At 45.0% G+C, this 27659-nt stretch overlaps 1 protein-coding gene across 4 annotated transcripts in view; it reads right to left on the minus strand.

The window, feature by feature from the left end:
• Nucleotides 1-3670, minus strand: part of LOC124040169 (inactive rhomboid protein 1-like) — a 65471-nt gene extending 61801 nt beyond the window's left edge. For 3 of the 4 annotated variants that reach the window (XM_046357091.1, XM_046357089.1, XM_046357087.1), the window contains exon 1: nucleotides 3620-3664. The gene's annotated coding sequence lies outside the window, so the exon portion shown is untranslated. Of the gene's footprint in view, nucleotides 1-3619 lie in introns of all 4 variants that reach the window. The other variant, XM_046357088.1, reaches the window with a different exon arrangement.
• Between the last annotated feature and the right edge of the window lie 23989 nt (nucleotides 3671-27659).

The following is a 27659-nucleotide window of genomic DNA, read 5'->3' on the forward strand; positions in this document are numbered from 1 at the left end:
AATTAATCTACGATAACTCAAGAAATGTGTCATTAACTGATGTTTTTGCAGAGGAGATCTTAGTCACTCAATTTTACAGCTACCTAAGATGTTTGGTGCAGTGTTTCACAATTAAGAAATGTGCATGAAAATGAGTTGTCTCTTGTTATAAGACAACAAAGACTTTACTGAAAAATCCCTACTGTTGATCTATCACAGATGAAGGGGTGTGGACTTAAGAAAAACAATGTATGCAAGAACAACCGGAAGAAAAATAACTTACCGAAGTCCAAAACTAACATAATGTTGTTGTAATATATGCACAAACTCTTCTAAACGGTTTTGGCTGGTACTCCCCTGGTCTGGTTCCCTCTCACAAAACCAGACCAGAACCAGGAACCATTCATCACCACACAAGAAGGACCAAAACTCTAAACCTACGCCTAAAGCAGGCGACAGGGGAGTACAATCAGCACCAGACCACCAGATGAGGCGTGGAGAAGGGACCAAACACCAGCAGACCACCAGATGAGGCGTGGAGAAGGGACCAAACACCAGACCACCAGAAGAGGCGTGGAGAAGGGACCAAACACCAGACCACCAGAGGAGGCGTGGAGAAGGGACCAAACACCAGACCACCAGAAGAGGCGTGGAGAAGGGACCAAACACCAGACCACCAGAAGAGGCGTGGAGAAGGGACCAAACACCAGACCACCAGAAGAGGCGTGGAGAAGGGACCAAACACCAGACCACCAGAAGAGGCGTGGAGAAGGGACCAAACACCAGACCACCAGAGGAGGCGTGGAGAAGGGACCAAACACCAGACCACCAGAGGAGGCGTGGAGAAGGGACCAAACACCAGACCACCAGAGGAGGCGTGGAGAAGGGACCAAACACCAGACCGCCAGAGGAGGCGTGGAGAAGGGACCAAACACCAGCAGACCACCAGAAGAGGCGTGGAGAAGGGACCAAACACCAGCAGACCACCAGAGGAGGCGTGGAGAAGGGACCAAACACCAGACCACCAGAAGGCGTGGAGAAGGGACCAAACACCAGACCACCAGAGGAGGCGTGGAGAAGGGACCAAACACCAGACCACCAGAGGAGGCGTGGAGAAGGGACCAAACACCAGACCACAGAAGAGGCGTGGAGCCCACAGGGACCAAACACCAGACCTGCAGAAGAGGCGTGGAGAAGGGCTCCAAACACCAGACCACCAGAAGAGGCATGGAGAAGGGACCAAACACCAGACCCCAGTTCTTGGTTCCCAATTCCTGTTTTCACCAGACTTCCCAGGAGGCCAGTCCCAGGGACCAAACACCAGACCACCAGAGGTTTCCTGCCCTGGGGACCAAACAACCAGACCACACAGAGGAGGTTTTCCTGGAGAAGGGACCAAACACCAGACCACCAGAAGAGGCGTTTCCTGGTCCCAGGAGAAGGGACCAAACTACCAGACCACCAGCAACGTGGAGCCCAGACCAAACACCTCCTCCAACCAAAGACACGTGGAGAAGGGACCAAACACCAGACCAACCAGAAAGGACGTGGAGAATTGGGACTGAAACACCAGACCATTCAGAATATATTGGAGAAGGGACCAAACACCAGACCACCAGAGGAGCTTAAGTTGGATTGATTACACCATTGTTTGACTTGAAGATTGTTTTGAATTTTACCAAACACCAGACCACCAGATAGTGTATTTTGAAAAACTGTGAGAAGGGACCAAACATCTTTACAGACCACCAGAAGAGGCGTGGAGAAGGGACCAAACACCAGACCACCAGAGGAGGCGTTTGAACCCCAAGGGACTTCAAACCCTGACCACCAGAGGAGGCGTGGATGAAGGGACCAAACACCAGACCACCAGAAGAGGCGTGGAGAAGGGACCAAATCACCAGACCGCCTAGAGGAGGCGTGGAGAAGGGACCAAACACCAGACCACCAGAGGAGGCGTGGAGAAGGACCAAACACCAGACCTTCACTAAATGTTTGGCATTGAGGGAAATTCCACCATTGACCTGCAGGTCTCTCTCCCTTGTTCAAATGTTGCTTGCTCCACAGGTTGTCCTTCCTGCCCTCTATAGATGCCAACCCAGCCCCCGTTCCCAGTTCTTGGTTCCCAATTCCTGTTTTTCCTGTTTCTTCCCAGGTCCCCAGTCCCAGCACCAAAACCAGCACCAACCCCTGGTTTCCTGCCCTGGTACCAGCACGATTTCCAACCCGGCCCCAACACCAACCCAGGTTTTCCTGGTCCCAGCCCCAACAGCAGCACCAACCCTGGACACAGCACCGACCAACCACAACTACCACCTCCATCCAGCAACTGCCAGCCCAGACCCTACAGCTTCTCCTCCCCAACACAAAGACACACACCGGCAACCACTCCACCAGACCAACCATGACTAACTGACTAACTAATTGTGTTATGCAGGTGAATGAGGACCCAAAAGCGACTTGAAAACCGAGCGTTGTCAAACGTCAGAGCAGGCGCGCGTGCGTCTTCTTTATGCGTGATAGGAAATAGAATACACCGTTCTACCATCTTTAATCCAGTAAATGTAAATCTTTTTCAATCATAAAGCATAATTCCACTCCTCACCTCTGATGAGAACAGACTGGAGACTCGATCATAACTGCAGGTTGCCTCAAGAAGGCACGTGAACCCCTCCTGCAGACTCAGACACCTGCTCACCACGCAGCATCTGAGGAAACCGACACGACTGGGTGTACCAGACACAGTTCTGGTGAACAAAAGACAAGGATCCTTTACATCTGGACAGGAACGGAAAATCAAAACAAATAGGGACTCTAATCAGGGGAAAAGATAGGGAACAGGTGTGGGAAGACTAAATGATTGATTGAGGGGAATAGGAACAGCTGGGAGCAGCTCTGAACAGTGTAGAATATCTAAGGAAGGGAATAGAAAACAGTTTCACAACCTAAAAAGACCAGCAGGGGGAAAACGAACAGAAGGAAAAGCAAAATGACAAGACAATATAAGACAAAACATGACAAATTGATGGACTGATAATTGATACCTGATATTCACTGAATATATTTGGGGGGTTTTCTTGTTGTTTTATTTTGATCTGTTTAGCTTAAGTTGGATTGATTAACTTATTGTTTGACTTGTTTATTGTTTTGAATTTTATACCAAATTGATTTGACATTTATACTTATAGTGGCTATTTTGAAAAACTGCACTGACAAGTGAAAGTAAATACATCTTTACAGTTGAAGTTCCTCAAATGTACCACGTTTCAGAGGGGTTTTGAAATAGTAAAACCCCCACAATTTTTGTCAACAAACTAGGGTTTTGGCAAATCGGCCCAGGATCCTTCTTTCTAAGCGTTTATGCTACAAAATCACATGCAATACTATCGTCCTTGACACTGTCCCGCTATCTCTCCAAATCACCTTTTGAAAAATCTAAATGTTTGGATTGAGGCCAAATGCAATCCTCTCTCATTATTCAAATCCGATTTTCCCTCGAATAGCCTATACAATGTGCACCATAACATAGATTTGGCATCTCCAGTAGAAAACTCTAAATGTTAAGTTTGTAATTCTCTGCACTTTTTTTTACAGTAGCCTACCAAAGCATGCATGGTCTCATAATTGCCAGAACACCTACCTTACCGAAAATGCTCCGGTCCTCAACACTTGCTCCCCCTCTGTTGGTCGCTCTCCTTTTCCGTGTAAATCAAGTCACTTCATGATTCAATCATAACTGCAGGATGACATATCAATATAACCTATTTTATAACAGCATCCGAAAGGAGGGGATTCGTTCACTCTCACAAACCGTGTCCTCTTCGTTGCCTTAACAGAGACACTCTCCCACCGCTGGCTGTCCCCGAATCGGCTCGGCTAATTCCGTGGGGAATTTCAGTCCGTCTGTACGGTTGACACGCGAGGTTGACTGTGCTTTGCTGGAGAGAAACCGAGCGTTGTCAAACGTCACCGCCAACCGGTGTGCCCGCGCTATAGCAGGCGCGCGTGCGTCTTCTTTATGCGTGAGTAGGAAATAGAATACACCGTTCTACCATAGAGAGCCAGCCATATATGGTTCATGTAGTTGTGAGAGCATGTTATATTTTTCCTTATCCTTTAAAACTCATTGCAGCCCCTCACCTCTGATGGGCCATGGATACCTCCAGATACTAGATACCCTAACCAGTGAAGCCAAGAATAACACCACAGAACCCCTCCTGGCAAAACCCTATCCTGTGCCATTAAACTCCCTCCTCACAGAGCCTGCAGGCTGGGTGTTCATTGTGTTCTGTTCTGTCTAACCCCGTCCTCCTTTCTCATCTGGCTTACTTTTTCTGTCTAATCAAAACATCTCAAATCAAATCATATGTGCTTGCACATACGGTGTTTAGTAGATGTTATTGAGGTGGTAGCGAAATGCTTGTGTTTCTAGCTCTGACAGTGTAGCAATATCTAAACAAGTAATATCTAACAGTTTCACAACTTATACCCAAAATACACGTAAATCTAAATAAGGAATGGATTAAGAATAAGTACATATGTGTCAGAGCAGCATTGGACTAAGATACAATGGTGGAACAAACTATATACATGAGATGGACAGTGATGCAATATTTACACACCTTAAAGTGACTAACAAACCCCAATAGTTTACAGTTTATACACTGAGATGAGTAATGCATGATACGGCTAGTGGCTAGTGTTTTAATTTCCTTAAAGTGGCCAGTGATTCCCAATCTACAGTTGAAGGTAAATGTACACACACTTGTAGGTTGGAGTCATTAAAATAGTTGTAAAACCACTTAAAATTTCTTGTAAAAACTATAGTTTTGGCAAATCGGTTAGAACATCTTCTTTGTGCGTGACAAGTCATGTTCCAACAATTGTTTACAGACAGATAATTTCACTTATAATTCACTGTATGACAATTCCAGTGGGTCAGAAGTTTACATACACTAAATTGACTGTTCCTTCAAACCGCTTGGAAAATTCCAGAAAATCACATCATGGCTTTAGAAGCTTCTAATAGGCTAATTGACATAATTTTGGGACAACTGGAGGTGTACTTGTGGATGTATTTCAAGGCCTACCTTCAAACGCAGTGCCTCTTTGCTTGACATCATGGGAAAATCAAAAGAAATCAGCCAAGACCTCAGAAAAATAATTGTAGACCTCCACAAGTCTGGTTCATCCTTGGGAGCAATTTCCAAATGCCTGAAGGTACGTACACTTTCACCTGTACAAACAATAGTACGCAAGTATAAACACAATGGGACCATGCAGCCTTCGTACCGCTCAGGAAGGAGACATGTTCAGTCTCCTAGAGATGACTGTACTTTGGTACAAAAGGTGCAAATCAATCCCAGAACAACAGCAAAGGACCTTGCAAAAATGCTGGAGGAAACAGGCACAAAAGTATCTATATAAAACGAGTCCTATATCGACATAACTTGAAAGGCCGCTCATCAAGGAAAAAGCCACGGCTCCAAAACCGCCATAAAAAGCCAGACTACGGTTTGAAACTGCACATGGGGACAAAGATTGTACTTTTTGGAGAAATGTCCTCTGGTCTGATGAAACAAAAATCTAACTTTTTGGCCATAATGACTATTGTTATGTTTGGAGGAAAAAGGGGGAGGCTTGCAAGCCGAAGAACACCATCCCAACCGTGAAGCACGGGGGTGGCAGCATCATGTTGTGGGGGTGCTTTGCGGCAAATGGCCAAATAGCTTAAGGACAACAAAGTCGAGGTATTGGAGTGGCCATCACAAAGCCCTGACCTCAATACTATAGAAAATTTGTGGGCAGAACTGAAAAAGTGTGTGGGAGCAAGGAGGCCTACAAACCTGACTCATTTACACCAGCTCTGTCAGGAGGAATGGGCCAAAATTCACCCAACCTTATTGTGGGAAGCTTGTCATGTTTTGTCTTATATTGTCTTGTCATTTTGCTTTTCCTTCTGTTCGTTTTCCCCCTGCTGGTCTTTTTAGGTTCGTTCCCCTTTTTCTCTCTCCCTCTCTCTCTCTTCTCTCTATCGTTCCGTTCCTGCTCCCAGCTGTTCCTATTCCCCTAATCAATCATTTAGTCTTCCCACACCTGTTCCCTATCTTTTCCCCTGATTAGAGTCCCTATTTCTCCCCTTGTTTTCCGTTTCTGTCCTGTCGGATCCTTGTATATTGTTCACCGTGCTGTGTCTTTGTATCGCCCTGTCGTGTCGTGTTTCCCTCAGATGCTGCGTGGTGAGCAGGTGTCTGAGTCTGCTATGGTCAAGTGCCTTCCCGAGGCAACCTGCAGTTCATGATCGAGTCTCCAGTCTGTTCTCGTCATTACGAGTGGAATTGTTCTTTATGCTTTATTTACCGCTCCGAATTGTCTAGGAGTATTGTATATTTACTTTACTGGATTAAAGACTCTGTTTTCGCCAAGTCGCTTTTGGGTCCTCATTCACCTGCATAACAGAAGGATCCGACCAAAGAATGGACCCAGCGACTACAGACGCTCGTAACACTGCCGTCGAGATCCAAGGAGCCATGCTCGGCAGACACGAGCAGGAATTGTCTGCTGCTCGCCATGCCGTGGAGAACCTGGCCGCTCAGGTTTCCGACCTCTCTGGACAGTTCCAGAGTCTTCGTCTCGTGCCACCTGTTACTTCCTGGTCTGCCGAGCCTCCAGAACCTAGGGTTAATAACCCACCTTGCTACTCCGGGCAGCCCTCGGAGTGCCGCTCTTTTCTCACCCAGTGTGATATTGTGTTCTCTCTCCAACCCAACACATACTCTAGAGAGAGAGCTCGGGTTGCTTACGTCATTTCACTCCTTACTGGCCGGGCTCGAGAGTGGGGCACAGCTATCTGGGAGGCAAGGGCTGATTGCTCTAACAATTACCAGAGCTTTAAAGAGGAGATGATTCAGGTTTTTGACCGTTCAGTTTTTGATAGGGAGGCTTCTAGGGCCCTGGCTTCCCTATGCCAAGGTGATCGATCCATAACGGATTACTCTATTGAGTTTCGCACTCTTGCTGCCTCTAGTGACTGGAACGAGCCGGCGCTGCTCGCTCGTTTTCTGGAGGGACTCCACGCAGTGGTTAAAGATGAGATTCTCTCCCGGGAGGTTCCTTCAAGTGTGGACTCTTTGATTGCTCTCGCCATCCGCATAGAACGACGGGTAGATCTTCGTCACCAGGCTCGTGGAAGAGAGCTCGCGTCAACGGTGTTTCCCTGCTCCGCATCGCAACCATCTCCCTCCTCTGGCTCAGAGACTGAGCCCATGCAGCTGGGAGGTATTCGCATCTCGACTAAGGAGAGGGAACGGAGGATCACCAACCGCCTGTGCCTCTATTGCGGACTTGCTGGACATTTTGTCAATTCATGTCCAGTAAAAGCCAGAGCTCATCAGTAAGCGGAGGGCTACTGGTGAGCGCTACTACTCAGGTCTCTCCATCTAGATCCTGAACTACTTTGTCGGTCCATCTACGCTGGACCGGTTTGGGTGCTACATGCAGTGCCTTGATAGACTCTGGGGCTGAGGGTTGTTTCATGGACGAAGCATGGGCTCGGAAACATGACATTCCTTTCAGAGAGTTAGACAAGCCTACGCCCATGTTCGCCTTAGATGGTAGTCATCTTCCCAGTATCAGATTTGAGACACTACCTTTAACCCTCACAGTATCTGGTAACCACAGTGAGACTATTTCTTTTTGATTTTTCGTTCACCTTTTACACCTGTTGTTTTGGGTCATCCCTGGCTAGTATGTCATAATCCTTCTATTAATTGGTCTAGTAATTCTATCCTATCCTGGAACGTTTCTTGTCATGTGAAGTGTTTAATGTCTGCCATCCCTCCCGTTTCTTCTGTCCCCACTTCTCAGGAGGAACCTGGCGATTTGACAGGAGTGCCGGAGGAATATCATGATCTGCGCACGGTCTTCAGTCGGTCCCGAGCCAACTCCCTTCCTCCTCACCGGTCGTATGATTGTAGTATTGATCTCCTTCCGGGGACCACTCCTCCTCGGGGTAGACTATACTCTCTGTCGGCTCCCGAACGTAAGGCTCTCGAGGATTATTTGTCTGTGTCTCTTGACGCCGGTACCATAGTGCCTTCTTCCTCTCCGGCCGGGGCGGGGTTTTTTTGTTAAGAAAAAGGACGGTACTCTGCGCCCCTGCGTGGATTATCGAGGGCTGAATGACATAACGGTTAAGAATCGTTATCCGCTTCCCCTTATGTCATCAGCCTTCGAGATTCTGCAGGGAGCCAGGTGCTTTACTAAGTTGGACCTTCGTAACGCTTACCATCTCGTGCGCATCAGAGAGGGGGACGAGTGGAAAACGGCGTTTAACACTCCGTTAGGGCATTTTGAGTACCGGGTTCTGCCGTTTGGTCTCGCCAATGCGCCAGCTGTTTTTCAGGCATTAGTTAATGATGTTCTGAGAGACATGCTGAACATCTTTGTTTTTGTCTATCTTGACGATATCCTGATTTTTTCACCGTCACTCGAGATTCATGTTCAGCACGTTCGACGTGTTCTCCAGCGCCTTTTAGAGAATTGTCTCTACGTGAAGGCTGAGAAGTGCTCTTTTCATGTCTCCTCCGTTACTTTTCTCGGTTCCGTTATTTCCACTGAAGGCATTCAGATGGATTCCGCTAAGGTCCAAGCTGTCAGTGATTGGCCCGTTCCAAGGTCACGTGTCGAGTTGCAGCGCTTTCTAGGTTTCGCTAATTTCTATCGGCGTTTCATTCGTAATTTCGGTCAAGTTGCTGCCCCTCTCACAGCTCTTACTTCTGTCAAGACGTGTTTTAAGTGGTCCGGTTCCGCCCAGGGAGCTTTTGATCTTCTAAAAGAACGTTTTACGTCCGCTCCTATCCTCGTTACTCCTGACGTCACTAGACAATTCATTGTCGAGGTTGGCGCTTCAGAGGTAGGCGTGGGAGCCATTCTATCCCAGCGCTTCCAGTCTGACGATAAGGTTCATCCTTGCGCTTATTTTTCTCATCGCCTGTCGCCATCTGAACGCAACTATGATGTGGGTAACCGCAAACTGCTCGCCATCCGCTTAGCCCTAGGCGAATGGCGACAGTGGTTGGAGGGGCGACCGTTCCTTTGTCGTTTGGACAGACCATAAGAACCTTGAGTACATTCGTTCTGCCAAACGACTTAATGCTCGTCAAGCTCGTTGGGCGTTGTTTTTCGCTCGTTTCGAGTTTGTGATTTCTTACCGTCCGGGTAGCAAGAACACCAAGCCTGATGCCTTATCCCGTCTTTTTAGTTCTTCTGTGGCTTCTACTGATCCCGAGGGGATTCTTCCTTATGGGCGTGTTGTCGGGTTGACAGTCTGGGGAATTGAAAGACAGGTTAAGCAAGCACTCACGCACACTGCGTCGCCGCGCGCTTGTCCTAGTAACCTTCTTTTCGTTCCTGTTTCCACTCGTCTGGCTGTTCTTCAGTGGGCTCACTCTGCCAAGTTAGCTGGTCATCCCGGTGTTCGAGGCACTCTTGCTTCTATTCGCCAGCGCTTTTGGTGGCCGACTCAGGAGCGTGACACGCGCCGTTTCGTGGCTGCTTGTTCGGACTGCGCGCAGACTAAGTCAGGTAACTCTCCTCCTGCCGGTCGTCTCAGACCGCTCCCCATTCCTTCTCGACCATGGTCTCACATCGCCCTAGACTTCATTGCCTTTGTCTGCGGGGAAGACTGTGATTCTTACGGTTGTCGATAGGTTCTCTAAGGCGGCACATTTCATTCCCCTCGCTAAACTTCCTTCCGCTAAGGAGACGGCACAAATCATCATCGAGAATGTGTTCAGAATTCATGGCCTCCCGTTAGACGCCGTTTCAGACAGAGGCCCGCAATTCACGTCACAGTTTTGGAGGGAGTTCTGTCGTTTGATTGGTGCGTCCGTCAGTCTCTCTTCCGGGTTTCATCCCCAGTCTAACGGTCAAGCAGAGAGGGCCAATCAGACGATTGGTCGCATACTACGCAGCCTTTCTTTCAGAAACCCTGCGTCTTGGGCAGAACAGCTCCCCTGGGCAGAATACGCTCACAACTCGCTTCCTTCGTCTGCTACCGGGTTATCTCCGTTTCAGAGTAGTCTGGGTTACCAGCCTCCTCTGTTCTCATCCCAGCTTGCCGAGTCCAGCGTTCCCTCCGCTCAAGCGTTTGTCCAACGTTGTGAGCGCACCTGGAGGAGGGTGAGGTCTGCACTTTGCCGTTACAGGTCACAGACTGTGAGAGCCGCCAATAAACGTAGGATTAAGAGTCCTAGGTATTGTTGCGGCCAGAGAGTGTGGCTTTCCACTCGCAACCTTCCTCTTACGACAGCCTCTCGTAAGTTGACTCCGCGGTTCATTGGTCCGTTCCGTGTCTCCCAGGTCATCAATCCTGTCGCTGTGCGACTGCTTCTTCCGCGACATCTTCGTCGCGTCCATCCTGTCTTCCATGTCTCCTGTGTCAAGCCCTTTCTTCGCACCCCCGTTCGTCTTCCCTCCCCCCCTCCCGTCCTTGTCGGGAGCGCACCTATTTACAAGGTACGTAGGATCATGGACATGCGTTCTCGGGGACGGGGTCACCAATACTTAGTGGATTGGGAGGGTTACGGTCCTGAGGAGAGGAGTTGGGTTCCGTCTCGGGACGTGCTGGACCGTTCACTGATTGATGATTTCCTCCGTTGCCGCCAGGATTCCTCCTCGAGTGCGCCAGGAGGCGCTCGGTGAGTGGGGGGGTACTGTCATGTTTTGTCTTATATTGTCTTGTCATTTTGCTTTTCCTTCTGTTCGTTTTCCCCCTGCTGGTCTTTTTAGGTTCGTTCCCCTTTTTCTCTCTCCCTCTCTCTCTCTCTTCTCTCTATCGTTCCGTTCCTGCTCCCAGCTGTTCCTATTCCCCTAATCAATCATTTAGTCTTCCCACACCTGTTCCCTATCTTTTCCCCTGATTAGAGTCCCTATTTCTCCCCTTGTTTTCCGTTTCTGTCCTGTCGGATCCTTGTATATTGTTCACCGTGCTGTGTCTTTGTATCGCCCTGTCGTGTCGTGTTTCCCTCAGATGCTGCGTGGTGAGCAGGTGTCTGAGTCTGCTACGGTCAAGTGCCTTCCCGAGGCAACCTGCAGTTCATGATCGAGTCTCCAGTCTGTTCTCGTCATTACGAGTGGAATTGTTCTTTATGCTTTATTTACCGCTCCGAATTGTCTAGGAGTATTGTATATTTACTTTACTGGATTAAAGACTCTGTTTTCGCCAAGTCGCTTTTGGGTCCTCATTCACCTGCATAACAAAGCTTGTGGAAAGCTACCCGAAACGTTTGACCCAAGTTAAGCAATTTAAAGGCAATGCTACCAAATACTAATTGAGTGTATGTAAACTTCTGACCCACTGGGCATGTGATGAAAGAAATTAAAGCTGAAATAAATCATTCTCTCTACTATTGTTCTGACATTTTGTATTCTTAAAATAAAGTGGTGATACTAACTGACGTAAAACAGGGATTTTTTACTAGGATTAAATGTCAGGAATAATCGAAAACTGAGTTTAAATGTATTTGGCTAAGGTTTATGTAAACTTCCGACTTTAACTGTATGTCTATAGGCAGCAGCCTCTGATGTGCTGGAGATGGCCGTTTCACAGTCAGTGGTGTAGTATAGAATACAATACAGTATAAACTGTATATATGAAATGGGTGATGAAATATGTAAACACAATTTAAAAGTGACTGAGATACCGTAGAATAGTGTGGAGTGCAGTTTATACAGTTGAGATAAGTAATATTAGATACAGAAACATGTTTAAAGTGGCCAGTGATCCTTTTCTAAAAGTGGCCAGTGATCCTTTTCTAAAAGTGGCCAGTGCTTCCTAATCTATGTCTATAGGCAGCAGCCTCTGATGCGCTAGTGATGGCTGTTTAGCAGTCTGATGGCCTTGAGATAGAATCTGTTTTTCAGTCTCTCTGTCCCAGCTTTGATGCACCTGTACTGACCTCGCCTTCTGGATGATAGCGGGGTGAACAGGCAGTGGCTCGGGTGGTTGATGTCCTTGATTATCTTTTTGGCCTTGCTATGGCATTGGGTGCTGTAGGTGTCCAGGAGGGCGGAAAGTTTGCTCCCGGTAATCCGTTGGGCAGACTGCACCACCCTCTGGAGATCTTTACGGTTGTGGGCGGTGCAGTTGCCATACCAGGCGGTGATACAGCCCGACAAGATGCTCTCAATCGTGCATCTGTAAATGTTTGTCAGGATTTGAGGTGTTAAGCCAAATTTCTTTAGCCTCCTGAGGTTGAAGAGGCACCGTCTTCACCACACTGTCTGTATGGGTGGACCATTTTAGTTTGTCAGTGATGTGTACGTCGAGGATCTTAAAGCTTTCCACCTTCTCCACTGCGGTCCCATCGATGTGGATAACACCTGAGAGCAGAATACCCCATTTGATCTATTCACCTGATCACTGTTATTCATCATCATGACCAATCACTGTGTGACTCACTCAAGGGCATCATGCAACCCCAAAATATGAGGTGGTACAAACTACGTAATGGTCCAGAAGTATAATTTTTTGCATTTTTCCTAAACACTGAAACATGTTTTTTTTCTGCAATCTAGAGCTATAATCATTATGCTTAATTCTATGTATGTCACAGTGCTTGAGTGGACCAAAGCGCAGCGTGGTAAGTGTTCATGATACATTTTTTTACTCAAAACACTCAAACAAAATAACAAAGAGGGAAAACCGAAACAGTCCTGTCAGGTGCAGACACTAAACAGAAAACAACTACCCCCAAAACCCAAACAAAAAAGGACAACTTATCTATGATCCCCAATCAGAGACAACGATAGACAGTTGCCTCTGATTGGGAACCACACCAACATAGAAATAAATAAACTAGAATGCCCACCCTAGTCACACCCTGGCCTAACCAAAATAGAGAATAAAAAATTCACGGCGGCTGCTCTGGTTCGGGACGTAGACCCCTCCACCCACATATCCCTCCGCTTTGGTGGCGGCCCTGGTGCATGGACCTTCACTGGAGGAACCGGGTCGCTGATCATCGCCGGAGGAACCAGACCACCGATCATAAGTGGAGGCTCCGGACTGGGGACCGTCGCTGGAGGCTTAGTACGTGGCGCCGGAACAGGTCTCACTGGACTGAGGAGACGTACTGGCAATGGAGCTACCGCAACACATCCTGGCTGGATACTCACTTTAGCTCGGTGAGCTGGCACAGGATGCACTGGGCTATGACTGCGCATTGGAGGCATAGTGTGTAGAGCCAGCGCAGGACACACTGGACCGTGGAGGCGCACCGAAGGTCTGGAGCGCAGCGCTGACACAACTCATCCTGGCTGGATACCTCCAGTAGCCCGGCACTCTCCTGCAACCCGCCTCACCAATTTATATATATTTTTTAAAGAAAGTATTATTTACCTCAAATCTGTAATCCTCCATAGAAGCTAACCAGAAGCTAGCCAGAAGCTAACCAGAAGCTAGCATAACCAGAAGCTAGCATGAAGCTTACCAGAAGCTAATCAGAAGCGAGCCAGAAGCTAGTTAGCATCTTTACTGGCTAATCGTTAGCATTCAGCTAACCACGGTTTGTGGTCATCAGCTATCCTTTAGCTCGAAAATCTATCGGCAGTTTTGTATGGCGCGGCTCGGACCGGAACATACGTGATCTGTTTTTCTCTCCATGTCCCCGGATTTCAACCGCAAGCTCTGGACATTTAAACCTGGATCTCGCAGCTAGCTAGCTGCTATCCGTGTTACTATTAGCTTACGTCGATTCCGGAGCAAACATCAATTATTCCGGAGCTAGCCAGCTGAAGAGTTCCATCAGTCACTCCTGGGCTACAATCACCTATCCGGACCCATTTTACTGCCAACGCGGAGCCCCACCGGGCCTTCACAACTGGACTACCGACGTTATCTGCCCGAAGGAGTTATCCAGCTGGCTCCTCCGTCGCGACGTTACCTGAACGCCCATCTGCGGTCCGCTAATAGTTAGCTGTCTTATCGGCTGCTATCTGAATAGACCTATCGGACAATTTTTTCTTTTTTCTTAGGCCTCTATAACTATATCTATTTTTTTGGCGAATTGGATTGATCCCCTCTACCACACGGAACCCCACTAATCCTACCGACGGAAACGCACGAGGTGGCTAAAAACAGACCTCCATCCTATGCTAGCTTGCTACCGATGGCCCGGCTAGCTGTCTGAATCGCCGTGACCCCAACCAACCTCACTACTCACTGGACCCTTTTGATCACTCGACTAAGCATGCCTCTCCTTAATGTCAATATGCCTTGTCCATTGCTGTTCTGGTTAGTGTTTATTGGCTTATTTCACTATAGAGTCTCTAGTCCTGCTCACTATACCTTATCCAACCTATTAGTTCCACCACCCACACATGCGATGACATCTCCTGGTTTCAATGATGTTTCTAGAGACAGTATATCTCTCGTCATCACTCAATACCTAGGTTTACCTCCACTGTATTCACATCCTACCATGCCTTTGTCTGTACATTTTACCTTGAAGCTATCACCCCCAGAAACCTCCTTTTACTCTCTGTTCCAGACGTTCTAGACGACCAATTCTCATTGCTTTTAGCCGTACCCTTATCCTACTCCTCCTCTTTTCCTCTGGTGATGTAGAGGTGAATCCAGGCCCTGCAGTGCCTAGCTCCACTCCTATTCCCCAGGCGCTCTCTTTTGATGACTTCTGTAACCGTAATAGCCTTGGTTTCATGCATGTTAACATTAGAAGCCTCCTCCCTAAGTTTTTTTCCCACTGCTTTAGCACACTCTGCCAACCCAGATGTTCTAGCTGTGTCTGAATCCTGGCTTAGGAAGACCAACAAAAATTCTGAAATTTTCATCCCAAACTACAACATTTTCAGATAAGAATGAACTGCCAAAGGGGGCGGTGTTGCAATCTACTGCAAAGATAGCCTGCAGAGTTCTGTCCTACTATCCAGGTCTGTACCCAAACAATTTGAACTTCTAATTTTAAAAATCCACCTCTCTAAAAACAAGTCTCTCACCGTTGCCGCCCGCTATAGACCACCCTCTGCCCCCAGCTGTGCTCTGGACACCATATGTGAACTGATTGCCCCCCATCTATCTTCAGAGCTCGTGCTGCTAGGCGACCTAAACTGGAACATGCTTAACACCCCAGCCATCCTACAATCTAAGCTTGATGCCCTCAATCTGACACAAATTATCAATTAACCTACCAGGTACGAGGAGTTGAGCACGACGAGTTGGCTCAGGTCTGAACCCTGACTATGCCAATCTCCCTGTGTGCCCTCCCCAAAAATTATTTGGGGGGCTGCCTCTCGTTCCTGTATCACTGCTCCAACTCCTCGTAACGTCGCCGTTCCACCTTTGCTGCTTCAATCTCCTCCTTCGGACGGCGATACTCCCCGACCTGCGTCCAGGGTCCTTTTCCGTCCAAGAAAGTGTGATGCATGCCAGCAGTCCCAACATCTTACCACTGCTACACCTGGCTATCAGCGAGCCATGTCTGGTCGCGAAACAGTTCATTCAGCCTCATTTAATGCCTTAAAAAAACATAGTTGATATGGCTGACTTGCTTAAACAAATGTAGTTTCTAATGATAATTGAGATGTGCAAACTTTTTTTTCTATAATTGTTTTGGCAAAGAATGTGGGGCTCAAAACAGGTGGGGCCCTGCCCCCTCCTTCCCTGAATGACGGGCTGCCACTGGCAAGCAAGCATGCCAGCTAAGATAGTTAGACAAGCTTGCGAAAGAAAGAAAGAAAGAAAGAAAGAAAGAAAGAAAGAAAGAAAGAAAGAAAGGATAGAGGCAAAGCAGGGACTTGATCCAATTTTTAAAATCTGCTTGTGTCCCGGGAAAACAAATATTTATGTCTCTACAGGCCTGTCAGGTACCTTGGGTGCATGACTGCTTTTGGAGCAGGTGTCAGAGAATGTTTCTCAGAGAGAAAAATATGGATATGGCACGGAGAGAGGGAAAATGATAAACATCAGCCAGGGACCGTCTCCAAATGCTCTGTAGCATGATACCATCCTGGCTGCATGGTAACAGAAATATTGTATCTTAAAGAGTGGCTGTGTCCAGTATAAATATTTTAATTCTTCACTGTATAAATACTTCAAGAGCCTCTCCACCCATTTCCTTTAACATCCACTGACAGGGTGATACAATCATCGTGAATACAGTGCAGACTCATTTCTAGAGAAATGTAAATCACATTGAGCCTCTCAAGCAATTTGCTCTGACATCTACTGAGCATGTGGGACAGTCAAAGAAAATAATAGTTATAAAGTCAAATACATCTCATAACAGGTTGTTATACTATTACCCTATGAAGACAGGCCCAACCAATCATCAGGTTGACCTTGCGAACTTTGTCAGGACCTAAATATAAAGAACCAGGGAGACTTCCAACAAATGATTTAAACCTCTTTACATCCTAGCATCTATACCCCCAGGACTGCTGTGTGTGTGTGTGTGTGTGTGTGTGTGTGTGTGTGTGTGTGTGTGTGTGTGTGTGTGTGTGTGTGTGTGTGTGTGTGTGTGTGTGTGTGTGTGTGTGTGTGTGTGTGTGTGTGTGTGTGTGTGTGTGTGTGTGTGTGTGTGTGTGTGTGTGTGTGTGTGTGTGTGTGTGTGTGTGTGTGTGTGTGTGTGTGTGTGTGTGTGTGTGTGCATTCTACTTCCTCCCTGCAGACCTGTTTTGGGATGCCTGATGTTCGGTAACACACTGCTGTGCGACCGCTTCAAAGCTCCCTTCCTCCTGCCGGAGCTCTGAGGCTCTGAGCAGGAAACAGCTCTGGCAGCACTTCACAGAATACAGGGTCAGAGAGCTGGGGCACTGGGGCTGCTGCAGTGTGGCTACACACATACACCACCACCAACCACTACAAATATACACTGAACAAAAAATATAAACGTAACATGTAAAGTGTTTGTCCCATGTTTCATAGGCTGAAATAAAAGATCACAGACATTTTACATACGCACAAAAAGCTTATTTCTCTCAACTTTTGTGCACAAATTTGTTTACATCCCTGTTAGTGAGCAATTCTCCTTTGCTAAAATAATCCATCCACCTGACAGGTTTGGCATATCAAGAAGAAGATTAAACAGCATGATCATTACACAGGTGCACCTTGTGCTGGGGACAATAAAAGGCCACTCTAAAATGTGCAGTTTTGTCACGTAACACAATGCCACAGATTTCTCAAGTTTTGAGGGAGTGTTCAATTGGCATGTAGACTGCAGGAATGTCCACCAGAGCTGTTGCCAGAGAATTGAATGTTAATTTCTCTACCATAAGCCGCCTCCAACATAATTTTTGAGAATTTGGCAGTACGTCCAACCGGCTCCACAACCGCAGACCACGTACGTATATGGCTTGATGAGGGTAAGCGGTTTGCTGATGTCAACGTTGTGAACAGAGTGCCCCATGGTGTGGATGGGGTTATGGTATGAGCAGGCATAAGCTACAGACAGCAAACACAATTGCATTTTTTTCAATGGCAATTTGAATGCACAAAAATACCGTGACCAGATCCTGAGGCCCATTGTGAGGCCCATTTTTTAAAGGTGTCTGTGACCAACAGATACATATTTGTATTCCAGTCATGTGAAATCCATATATTAGAGCCTAATGAAATTATTTAAATTGACTGATTTCCTCATATTAACTGTAACTCAGTCAAATCAATGTAATTATTGCATGTTGCGTTTGTATTGTTGTTCAGTATACATACAAATGCACACACAGATACTGTATACACAAACACAGACATGCCATATTTAACCAGAGCACTCCAATGTCTGTGGAGTATGTCCTGTTATCATACAGTAGATTTACTGGGAACCTCTGCTGCTCAGATAATTGGCCAGAACATAGAGAGAACTCTAGTTTCTGATGGTTTATGGCACTACGGTGGTTGGAGTACGAAGTACGAGACAGAGCCACTTGGACAGGCCAGTCAGTCCCAGTGGAGCGCAGATGAATTGGAATAACAAAGACCCACAGAGGTCAGAGAGGGAGCAGAGGGGAGCATTCTCATGCTTTATGGTACCTGTTTCTCAGCCGTTGTCATTGTGTGTGACCCACACACACATGCATGCCAGGGGGTGTCTGGTCTGGTCTTTTGAATAGTGTATGGTCATGTCATCACAAGCAGCCACATTCATGGCCTAACCGGCTACTGTCAGACCCATAAAATACTGGGGCCAGTGGTGACAGAAGGAACGAGATGAAACCAACCAGAAGTCCATGCAAGGGACGACCATAATGTTTTCTACAAGTCAGCTTTTACACAGTCACATCCATTTATTATTAGATCATTTCAAATACGTTGTGGCCTAATGCTAGCCTACAATATTTCCTTATTATAAAGTGAGGCTTCAGATGTTAATGAAAAGCCTATGTAAGAGATATTATGGCTGCAGGGTAGATAGTAGCTAGGGTCTGAGAGACTTACCAGACTACATTAAAACCTAACAGAGCAACTACCTTCTCGGCAGAATCCCGCCCTGACTTTTTTATTGAGGAAAAATGTACTTGCTTCAACTGTGATATGTGGATGTCTTACCGAGGTACCTTACGATGAATGCCCTAACTGTAAGTCGCTCTGGAGTGTCTGCTAAATTACTAAAATGTAAATGTATTACCCAGAGTCAATAATCCTCAAGGGACACCACCTCGTTTAGTTATTTTTAAAGCTTTTTCCCCTCTCTTCTCTCTCTCTTTTCATCTCTCCATTTCTCTCTCCCTCAACTTCTCTTTCTTTCTTTCTTTCTCTCTTTCTTTCTCTCTCTCTCTCTCTCTCTCTCTCTCTCTCTCTCTCTCTCTCTCTCTCTCTCTCTCTCTCTCTCTCTCTCACTCTCTCACTCTCTCACTCACTCTCTTTCTCTCTCTCTCTGTATAGACACATTAACTGAGGAAAGAGAGGGACAGTGAGATAGAATGCCAGACAGACAGAGAGAGAGAGGGAGAGCAAATTTAACCGTGTAATATCTTTTGTAAGGCATGCAGGCCTTTCCCCTCCCTTTTAATTGTTTTGTAGCCCGTGTGAGCCCTAAACTACGTGCAGGAAATTCAGAAAGCCACTTCCCTTTTGAATAAGCTGAATACAATGCACAAGCAGAACAAATGAGCTTTCAGTCCAATCTATGTCGGTCAGGATGGAGTGAAGGCTTACAGGATATAGTGGAGAAAAACAGATTGAGATATTTTTTTCTTTGTAAATTAGAGGAGTATAATTCTTCCATTCTAAAAGTTACTGTACAGAGATACGTTTGCTATACCTTTCTAGACACTTCGCCTCAGTGCATCTCCTCAGTATAATAGTTCAAAAATAAAGTGTTAATCCAATAAGAAAAGCCTGGACCAAACCACCAAGTATTACAGTTATTTGTTTCAACTAAAATCCTGTTATTTGTTTCAACTAAATTCCTGTTATTTATTTGTGGGTCCCACCTTGCTCTCAAGGTCCCAAGGCGTTAACAAGGCATTCTGCCTTATCCCAAGGGTTCTCAGCTATAAGCACTGCTTACCAGTGGGACGATGTGAACTACAATCCCGACGCTCTGTTGAAACGTTAATAATCATCGCTTGTGATACACTCTTCAAATCATATGGAACTATGTTTCATATCAGTGACAAATAATCTTTCAAATAAAAACATGCACTTACTGTAGCAGGTCAGATGCATACGGCTGTGTGCCTCCAGCCGATGAACTACACTTACGCTACACTTCCTCCCCAGTTACGCTTACACACAGGTGTTAGTAGTTAATAGATAGTTAATTAGCACAGGCGGTCATCTCTGTCTTCCGACTGTCTTTTGTAAACAAGCGCTGTAACATGGAGATTTGGCAATGTGGGACCACTAACCCTGTAATTTAACCTTGAGTTGATTTTGGGGTATTTTTCATTGATATGAAAGATACGTTTCCAAAGACTTACCTCAAGCAGTGCATGTTAAGAGTTGGGGCTCTTAATAAAACTCCCACGGCCATACAATACCTTCATGAATAGACGCTGAAGGTACTTAGCGTCTATGAATGGGCTAGGTCCCACCTATCTTAACGTTTAAAGTCTATTTTTAGCTTTCAAAGTGGGTTGTGTGGGTTTGTGTTTTCGATGCATGACTAGCACATTTAGTCACTCATGGGTGGACCATGAGATGAGTCATCACCTGACAGATACTGAGGTCGCCATGTGACACAGAAAACTAGGTATCACCTCACCTCTCACTAAAGGAGAGACCAGGCAGGGAACGCAGTTACAGAGAGAGATAATTAGAGAGTGGGAGAGAGGAGAGAAAACAAGATAAAGAGAGAAAGAAGGAGAGAGAAGGAGAGAGAGAGAGTGAGAGAGAGAAGGAGAGAGAGAGAGAGAGAGAGAGAGAGAGAGAGAGAGAGAGAGAGAGAGAGAGAGAGAGAGAGAGAGAGAGAGAGAGAGAGAGAGAGAGAGAGAGAGAGAGAGAGAGAGAGAGAGAAGAGAGAGAGAGAGAGAGAGAGAGAGAGAGAGAGAGAGAGAGAGAGAGAGAGAGAGAGAGAGAGAGAGAGAGAGAGAGAGAGAGAGAGAGAGAGAGAGAGAGAGAGAGAGAGAGAGAGAGAGAGAGAGAGAGAGAGAGAGAGAGAGAGAGAGAGAGAGAGAGAGAGAGAGAGAGAGAGAGAGAGAGAGAGAGAGAGAGAGAGAGAGAGAGAGAGAGAGAGAGAGAGAGAGAGAGAGAGAGAGAGAGAGAGAGAGAGAGAGAGAGAGAGAGAGAGAGAGAGAGAGAGAGAGAGAGAGAGAGAGAGAGAGAGAGAGAGAGAGAGAGAGAGAGAGAGAGAGAGAGAGAGAGAGAGAGAGAGAGAGAGAGAGAGAGAGAGAGAGAGAGAGAGAGAGAGAGAGAGAGAGAGAGAGAGAGAGAGAGAGAGAGAGAGAGAGAGAGAGAGAGAGAGAGAGAGAGAGAGAGAGAGAGAGAGAGAGAGAGAGAGAGAGAGAGAGAGAGAGAGAGAGAGAGAGAGAGAGAGAGAGAGAGAGAGAGAGAGAGAGAGAGAGAGAGAGAGAGAGAATGCATTCCACCTGTTTCTTTCATTTCAACACACGGCTCTGCCCCTGGCTACAGTATGAACAGACCCAACCCATCCAACAGCAACACAATAGTGAGATAGTCATCTTGATTAGGGGAAAAGCTGGATGTTGTTCAGTCCTCCTCCTTCTCCTCCTCCTTCACACTCCCTCTATGATGCAGGAAGAGCTAAGAAAATGCATAGCACGCTCTCACCACTGATTGTGTGTGTGTGTGTGTGTGTGTGTGTGTGTGTGTGTGTGTGTGTGTGTGTGTGTGTGTGTGTGTGTGTGTGTGTGTGTGTGTGTGTGTGTGTGTGTGTGTGTGTGTGTGTGTGTGTGTGTGTGTGTGTGTGTGTGTACATTATTTTCAATGAACTTTTGAGTCCCACTGTACTGGTGTTAGAATAACACATTTGAAAGTGTTAAATATTTAACTCTGTTTCAGGGTTCCCCATTTTCCTCTTAAAGTGTTCAAAGGAACTTGATAGTGGTGTTTGCATAGCTCTACTGTAGAGTATTACGCAACACCTACAGTGTAAAACATAACACTCAATTTAAATTCAACTGGACTCACTTTTCTTAGTGCTGATGCTGTTACACTTTCTCAGTGTAGTAAATGAACACCTGTAATGTTACAGTAAATAATTGTTGAGTGTTGTTTTAACACTGTATGGTGTAAAGCATAATATATTTTCTTTTTGAGTAAATTGTAGAGTTAACACCCATGACTGTTAGTGACAGAGACATTGTTGTTGAATTCTTTCCTTTTAAATACCTGTGGCTTTCATCAAGTGAGTTCCTAGGCAAATGTTATCAATACGTTATACATTACATAAATCATAAGGCCTGACATATTGGCCTAACTGATGGATTGGTTTTACCCTAACACAGCAGTGTTAGGAAACTCCTAGTTTGCAAGTCACATTATACTGGCTGGCAAAGTGATGTGTAATTCCTATTGGAATCCAGCCAAAGTTAGGATATCCAACAGTCGGAATTTGTATTAAACTGCAACCTGCATTCAGAATGACTGATAGGGTTAGGAAACTTGATTTTTTTAAAACATTTAAACCTGAATAAACATTTCAGTAACGGGTGCAACAAGTCTAACAAACTGATTGGATTAGTTAAGAATGTTATTTATCTTTGTGTAGCATAAGATTAATCAATCAATCAATCTATGTACACATATATTAAAAACAAAGACGATTCAACCTGCAGTAGAGCATGCTGGGAAATATGATAATGATGGGTGTGGTTTTGATGGAACTGTTTTACTCTCCACAGTTTAAAACAATAACTCTGGTTGCTAACCCCAACTCGGATGGTTATTTTACATCACGGAGTGTTAATTTCACTCTTACAGAATGATTTTCACTCCTGAATCAACACTAGAAATGTTACACTGAAATATCACCAATTTGCTGTGCACACTGATTGTTCTGTGTCCGGCTGCATGACAGAGGTCAGGGCTAATCTCCTATGGATCAGTCACCAACATCCTTCCTGTCTGCTTTTCATTCTGAAAATCTTCACAGATGTCCCATCACTCCCTCTTTCTTTTCTCTGATATTCCACTTGCTGTTTTGTGTTTGCTATAGCCCCTTGGGAGAGTTAGTTTGTGTTTATGACAGAGAGCCATCTCCATTCCTGTAATAAGTCTTCTTTATCTGCAACTCTTATACTTAAATTAGACAGATAGAATTATGTAGACGGAGGAGAGAGGACTATTCTCATACACCAGCGATATGCCGAGCAGAGGTCTGTCAAGGACTTGGAAGTCTAACACAATGGTGTCACCTGTTGGACAGTCATTGTAACTGCACTTTGTCCCTGCATCCCAAATTGCACCCTATTCACTAAAAAGTGTGCTAATTTTCATGCCTTTAATAAAGGCAGCAAAGCTAGACCTTGACCTGAAAGGTACAACAGAAACCTCCCTCAGCAGGGAAATATAGTGAGACTTTTTTTTCTCATGAAAGTGCAGTTTTTTTAACAACAATATCATTTTGCAGGACTCATCTCATGGCTGTCCTCTTTCTCCATACAGGTTGATGGGTCAAGTGGGCTCCTGACTGTATCCATCTTGGCAGGTTTACCAGCTACAGGCAGGAGCAGGCAGACTCCGCTGCAGGTGATGGCTAACACTGCAACTAAAACAGCGTGGATACAAATGCTACGACAGAGTGTTAGATGAAACATAGTATTAAACATTAGGATTAGGTAATACAATTATACAATGAAATACAAAAGGTTGTAGACTGGGCTAAAATAATATTGAGCTAAAATCAAACTAAAAGCTTGAGTGCCAAACAATTCAGAACACCGGCAAATATCAGCCGGACGTTAGGTATTACTAGGTATTACTAGGTATTACTAGGTATTACTAGGTATTACTAGGTATTACTAGGTATTACTAGGTATTACAAGGTATTACTAGGTATTACTAGGTTACAAGGTATTACTAGGTATTACAAGGTATTACTAGGTATTACTAGGTATTACTAGGTATTACAAGGTATTACTAGGTATTACTAGGTATTACTAGGTATTACTAGGTATTACTAGGTATTACTAGGTATTACTAGGTATTACAAGGTATTACAAGGTATTACTAGGTATTACTAGGTAACTTTTATGAGGCCTAAAACCATGGTTGAATTACAACAATTGAAGCATGCATTTTAAAACATCTAGAAGCTCCTGTATGCATCTGTCTTCATGTGTTTCCGTGAGTTAATTTTGACCGTCTCTGTTCAGTAGCTTGAGATGTGATGAGAAAACAGTGAAGTGGGAGTCTGTGTGAAGGACATCTGCACCATCTGTATAACTCATCTCTGTATTTCATTTATTCATTTCATCAGGGATCTGTCCACTACCTATGAAACACAAAATACACTGTGAATGTAGGTTTGACATGAAGTCTGGGGTTGGCTTTCAGTGCATGGAAAGTACTCTGGAGAGTGGAGTGTTGGTGGGTGGGGTCTGATTAAATGCAGACAGGGCCAGGCTCAGCTGGGCATTGGTTGGCATGAAATGATGACAGACAGCCAATGTGGAGGGGCTTGATACAATGCTAAAGGCAAAACTAGCTTATAATGGAATTGTCATCTTGACCAGGAACAGCAGCTCATCCAACTTGTAAGGGATTTCTTAACTCACTGTTACAGGAAAATATGGATTTTGTCAAGCAATTTGGTCTCTATTCTCATGGATATGGATACTGTGCTTTCAGACTGAGGAAACATTTAAACAGATGACAAACCAGAAACATCTACATATTCTGTCTGACAGCATTGGATATTTAGTCATTATTTTGTTGTTTTTAAGTTGCTATTTAGTTAAGATTATGTCATTATTTTGTAATAACCTTTTAATTTCATTTAGAAGTCAATATTGAGTAAATAGAAACATAAGAGTATGTTATTGTTTCATCTGGCTCATCCCATGCTCTGTAGTTAGGGTAGCAGAGAGATCCCTCTTTCTGCTAACTCATGCTTCTGCCTGTAAACATATGTAGAAGTTGCCTTAACCACTGATCTAGGATTAGATCATGTTTAAACTCCCTAGGGGTTAGGGTTAGAATTGTAGGTAGGGGTAATCTGATCCTAGATCTGTGTTTTGGGACTTCAACCTACTTCTACACAGTGCGTCACAGCGCCCTGGCCCCCTGCCCCGCCCTGAACAGAGCCCCAGTCTGGTGCTGCTGATAGGGGCAGCTGTAGGCCTTTATCAGCCCCCTCCCTCCCTTTCTGAGAAACCAGGGCTGACCTCTCCCATACCTGGGCCATGCCCACTGGAGTTCCAACCATAGATATACAGACAAATACAAAATAGGTACATCTGGTTTTAACAAAAAGTGTGTGGTTCCATAGTAAATAAAGCAATAAATACACACTTAAATGTATCTAAGAGCAGCTTATTTGTAGTTTTCTCCATTTATGTCAGTATAAGATCTAACACTGAGCTGCTGTTGTATGCATCGTATGAGTACAATATGTAAACGCCTATGTATAGCCTACTGTACACTACTGTAGTATAAAGACTATCATCCTACAACATGTTGCAAGCTCTCTTGGATGTTGGTTTTATTGTAATATGTTTTGTTGGGACCCTTGAATTGAGACTTAATGCAGATGTTAAACGTGCTGTGGAACCTTGAAACATGGCCAGGGCAAATATCTTAACCACTAGATGGCGCATTGTTGATCCAGAAGACAAGCAAACCTTTACTACAACCTGGCTCGGGTTGAAGACCGATATAGAGACATGTCGTAAGGCTCATATATAGGTTATTCTACAGAAGGAGTAACAATACAGGGTTGAAAAAAATGGCTTATTTGTATCCTATTTCTCCCAAATCAGATAGACATATTTACTACTCACACAGTTTGTTTGTCTTGCATATATGACGTTTTGTCCTGATTCCTTACCACCCCAATAAATGTGTCACTACTGAAACATAGTGTAAAAGTAGCAGTAAAGGGAGAACCATGCACAGTAGTGATCATTTTCATTAACCTTCTATTACAGATTCATCTTAGACATTTTATTAGCATGCAACATTTATGTGTTGATTTTATTAGTCTGAAACATATTGATTGATTTAATTACTTATGCATCTAATTAATTATGTTGTTAGATGTTTAATTGCCACTTTTCCCATCTTCATTGTAGCAAAATATCAGGTGTTTTAGTAGTGACCTGACATATACATTCTGAACTGAATTAACACCATATCGAATGAGGCATGTGATTGACATATTCATGACGATCAATACAATTTCTGCCTTTTCACTGGTATGATGTTGTCATGGAAACCTGGTTCTGGATGGTTCTGGTTCTGGATGGTGAGTTGTGGATAATGAAACCAATTCTGGGCTATCTCTGAAAACAAATGTGTACCCAGTTTTACTCCCAAAATGCAAATTGTATTGTATTTTTCTCTGACTATCTGATGTACATTTCAGCATGTGGATGCCCCTTTCCTTCAACAACTCTACAAATAATCCTAAATAGAAATAATGATCTAAGTGTTTAATGTAGATGTAACTTTCAGATGTTTTTTTCAATAATTTTTTTAAAAATACAGCGGACTAACAGTCAAATGTCAATCATAGAGATAGATAGAGGACTCTTAATGGATATAACCCCTTTTAGTATAGACATTGCAATTGAGGCCTTCCACCATTTTAAAGGAGTGATCTGGGTGGGGATTCCTATGGGTTAATGATTATAGTTTAGTACAGTACAGTACAGTCAAGTTGAGTATAGTTCAGTAAGTACAATACAGTAGAGGACAGTACATATTTCTATGTTTGTGTAACTGATGTGAAATGGCTAGCTAGTTAGCGGTGGTGCGCGCTTCCATTATTAGCTCAGGAAATGTTTTGTGTCATTACATACAGCCAGGGGGAACTATTGGATATTAGAGTGGCGGGAACTCACCACAAATTCCAGCATTACGACCAGGAATATGACTTCGCTGCAGCAGATCCTTTGTTCACTCTCCCCAGAGCAATTGAACTTATTCCAGAGGCCGAACCAAAACATCGCCGGCTGAGGAGAGGCCCTCGAGGCAGCCTTCTGGCTCGATTTAGAAGAGAGCACACCACCCACCGCTTCTGAGTAACTTACTTGCTAATGTTCAGTCTTTGGATAACAAAGTTGATGAGCTTAGCGTAAGAATTTCTTTCCAGAGAGACATCAGGGCCTGTAAGCTCTCTCGGGATACTATTTTGGTAAAGCCAGCAGGATTCTCAGTGTCACGCCCTGACCTTAGAAATCCTTTATTCTCTATTTTGGTTAGGTCAGGGTGTGACTAGGGTGGGCATTCTAGTTTCTTTATTTCTATGTTGGCTTGGTATGGTTCCCAATCAGACAGGCAGCTGTCTATCGTTGTCTCTGATTGGGGATCATATTTAGGCAGCCTTTTCCCACCTGTTTGTTGTGGGATCTTGTCTATGTATAGTGGCCTGCGAGCACTACATTAGCGGCACGTTTCGTGCTTTATTGTTTTCTGTGTGTTTCACTTCCAAATAAAGAGGTTGAAAACATACAACATTTTGGTCCGATTCATATTACAGCGACCGTGCACTGCCTGCAACTGCAAGGCTCTCCAGAGGGTGGCGAGGTCTGCCCAACACACTACAGGGGGCAAACTACCCGACCTCCAGGACATGTACAGCATCCGATGTCACAGGAAGGAACAAAAAGATCATCAAGGACATCAACCACCCAAGCCACTGCCTGTTCACCCCGCTATCATCCAGAAGGCGAGGTCAGTACAGGTGCATCAAAGCTGGGACCGAGAGACTGAAAAACAGCTTCTATCTCAAGGCCTTCAGACTGTTAAACAGCCATCACCAGCACATTAGAGACGGCTGCCTATAGGCATAGAGTAGAAATCACTGGCCACTATAAGTAATCCTTCTCACCCCCCCCCTTTAAGATTTAGATGCACTATTGTAAAGTGACTGTTCCACTGGATGTCATAAGGTGAATGCACCAATTTGTAAGTCGCTCTGGATAAGAGCGTCTGCTAAATGACTTAAATGTAAATGTAAATGTAAGGTATGGAACACGAGTCAATTTAATAATGTCTGGCATTACTCATCCCATATGTATATACTGCACTCTAT

The sequence above is a fragment of the Oncorhynchus gorbuscha genome, linkage group LG07, assembly GCF_021184085.1.
Source record: "Oncorhynchus gorbuscha isolate QuinsamMale2020 ecotype Even-year linkage group LG07, OgorEven_v1.0, whole genome shotgun sequence".
NCBI classification, from domain to species: domain Eukaryota; kingdom Metazoa; phylum Chordata; class Actinopteri; order Salmoniformes; family Salmonidae; genus Oncorhynchus; species Oncorhynchus gorbuscha.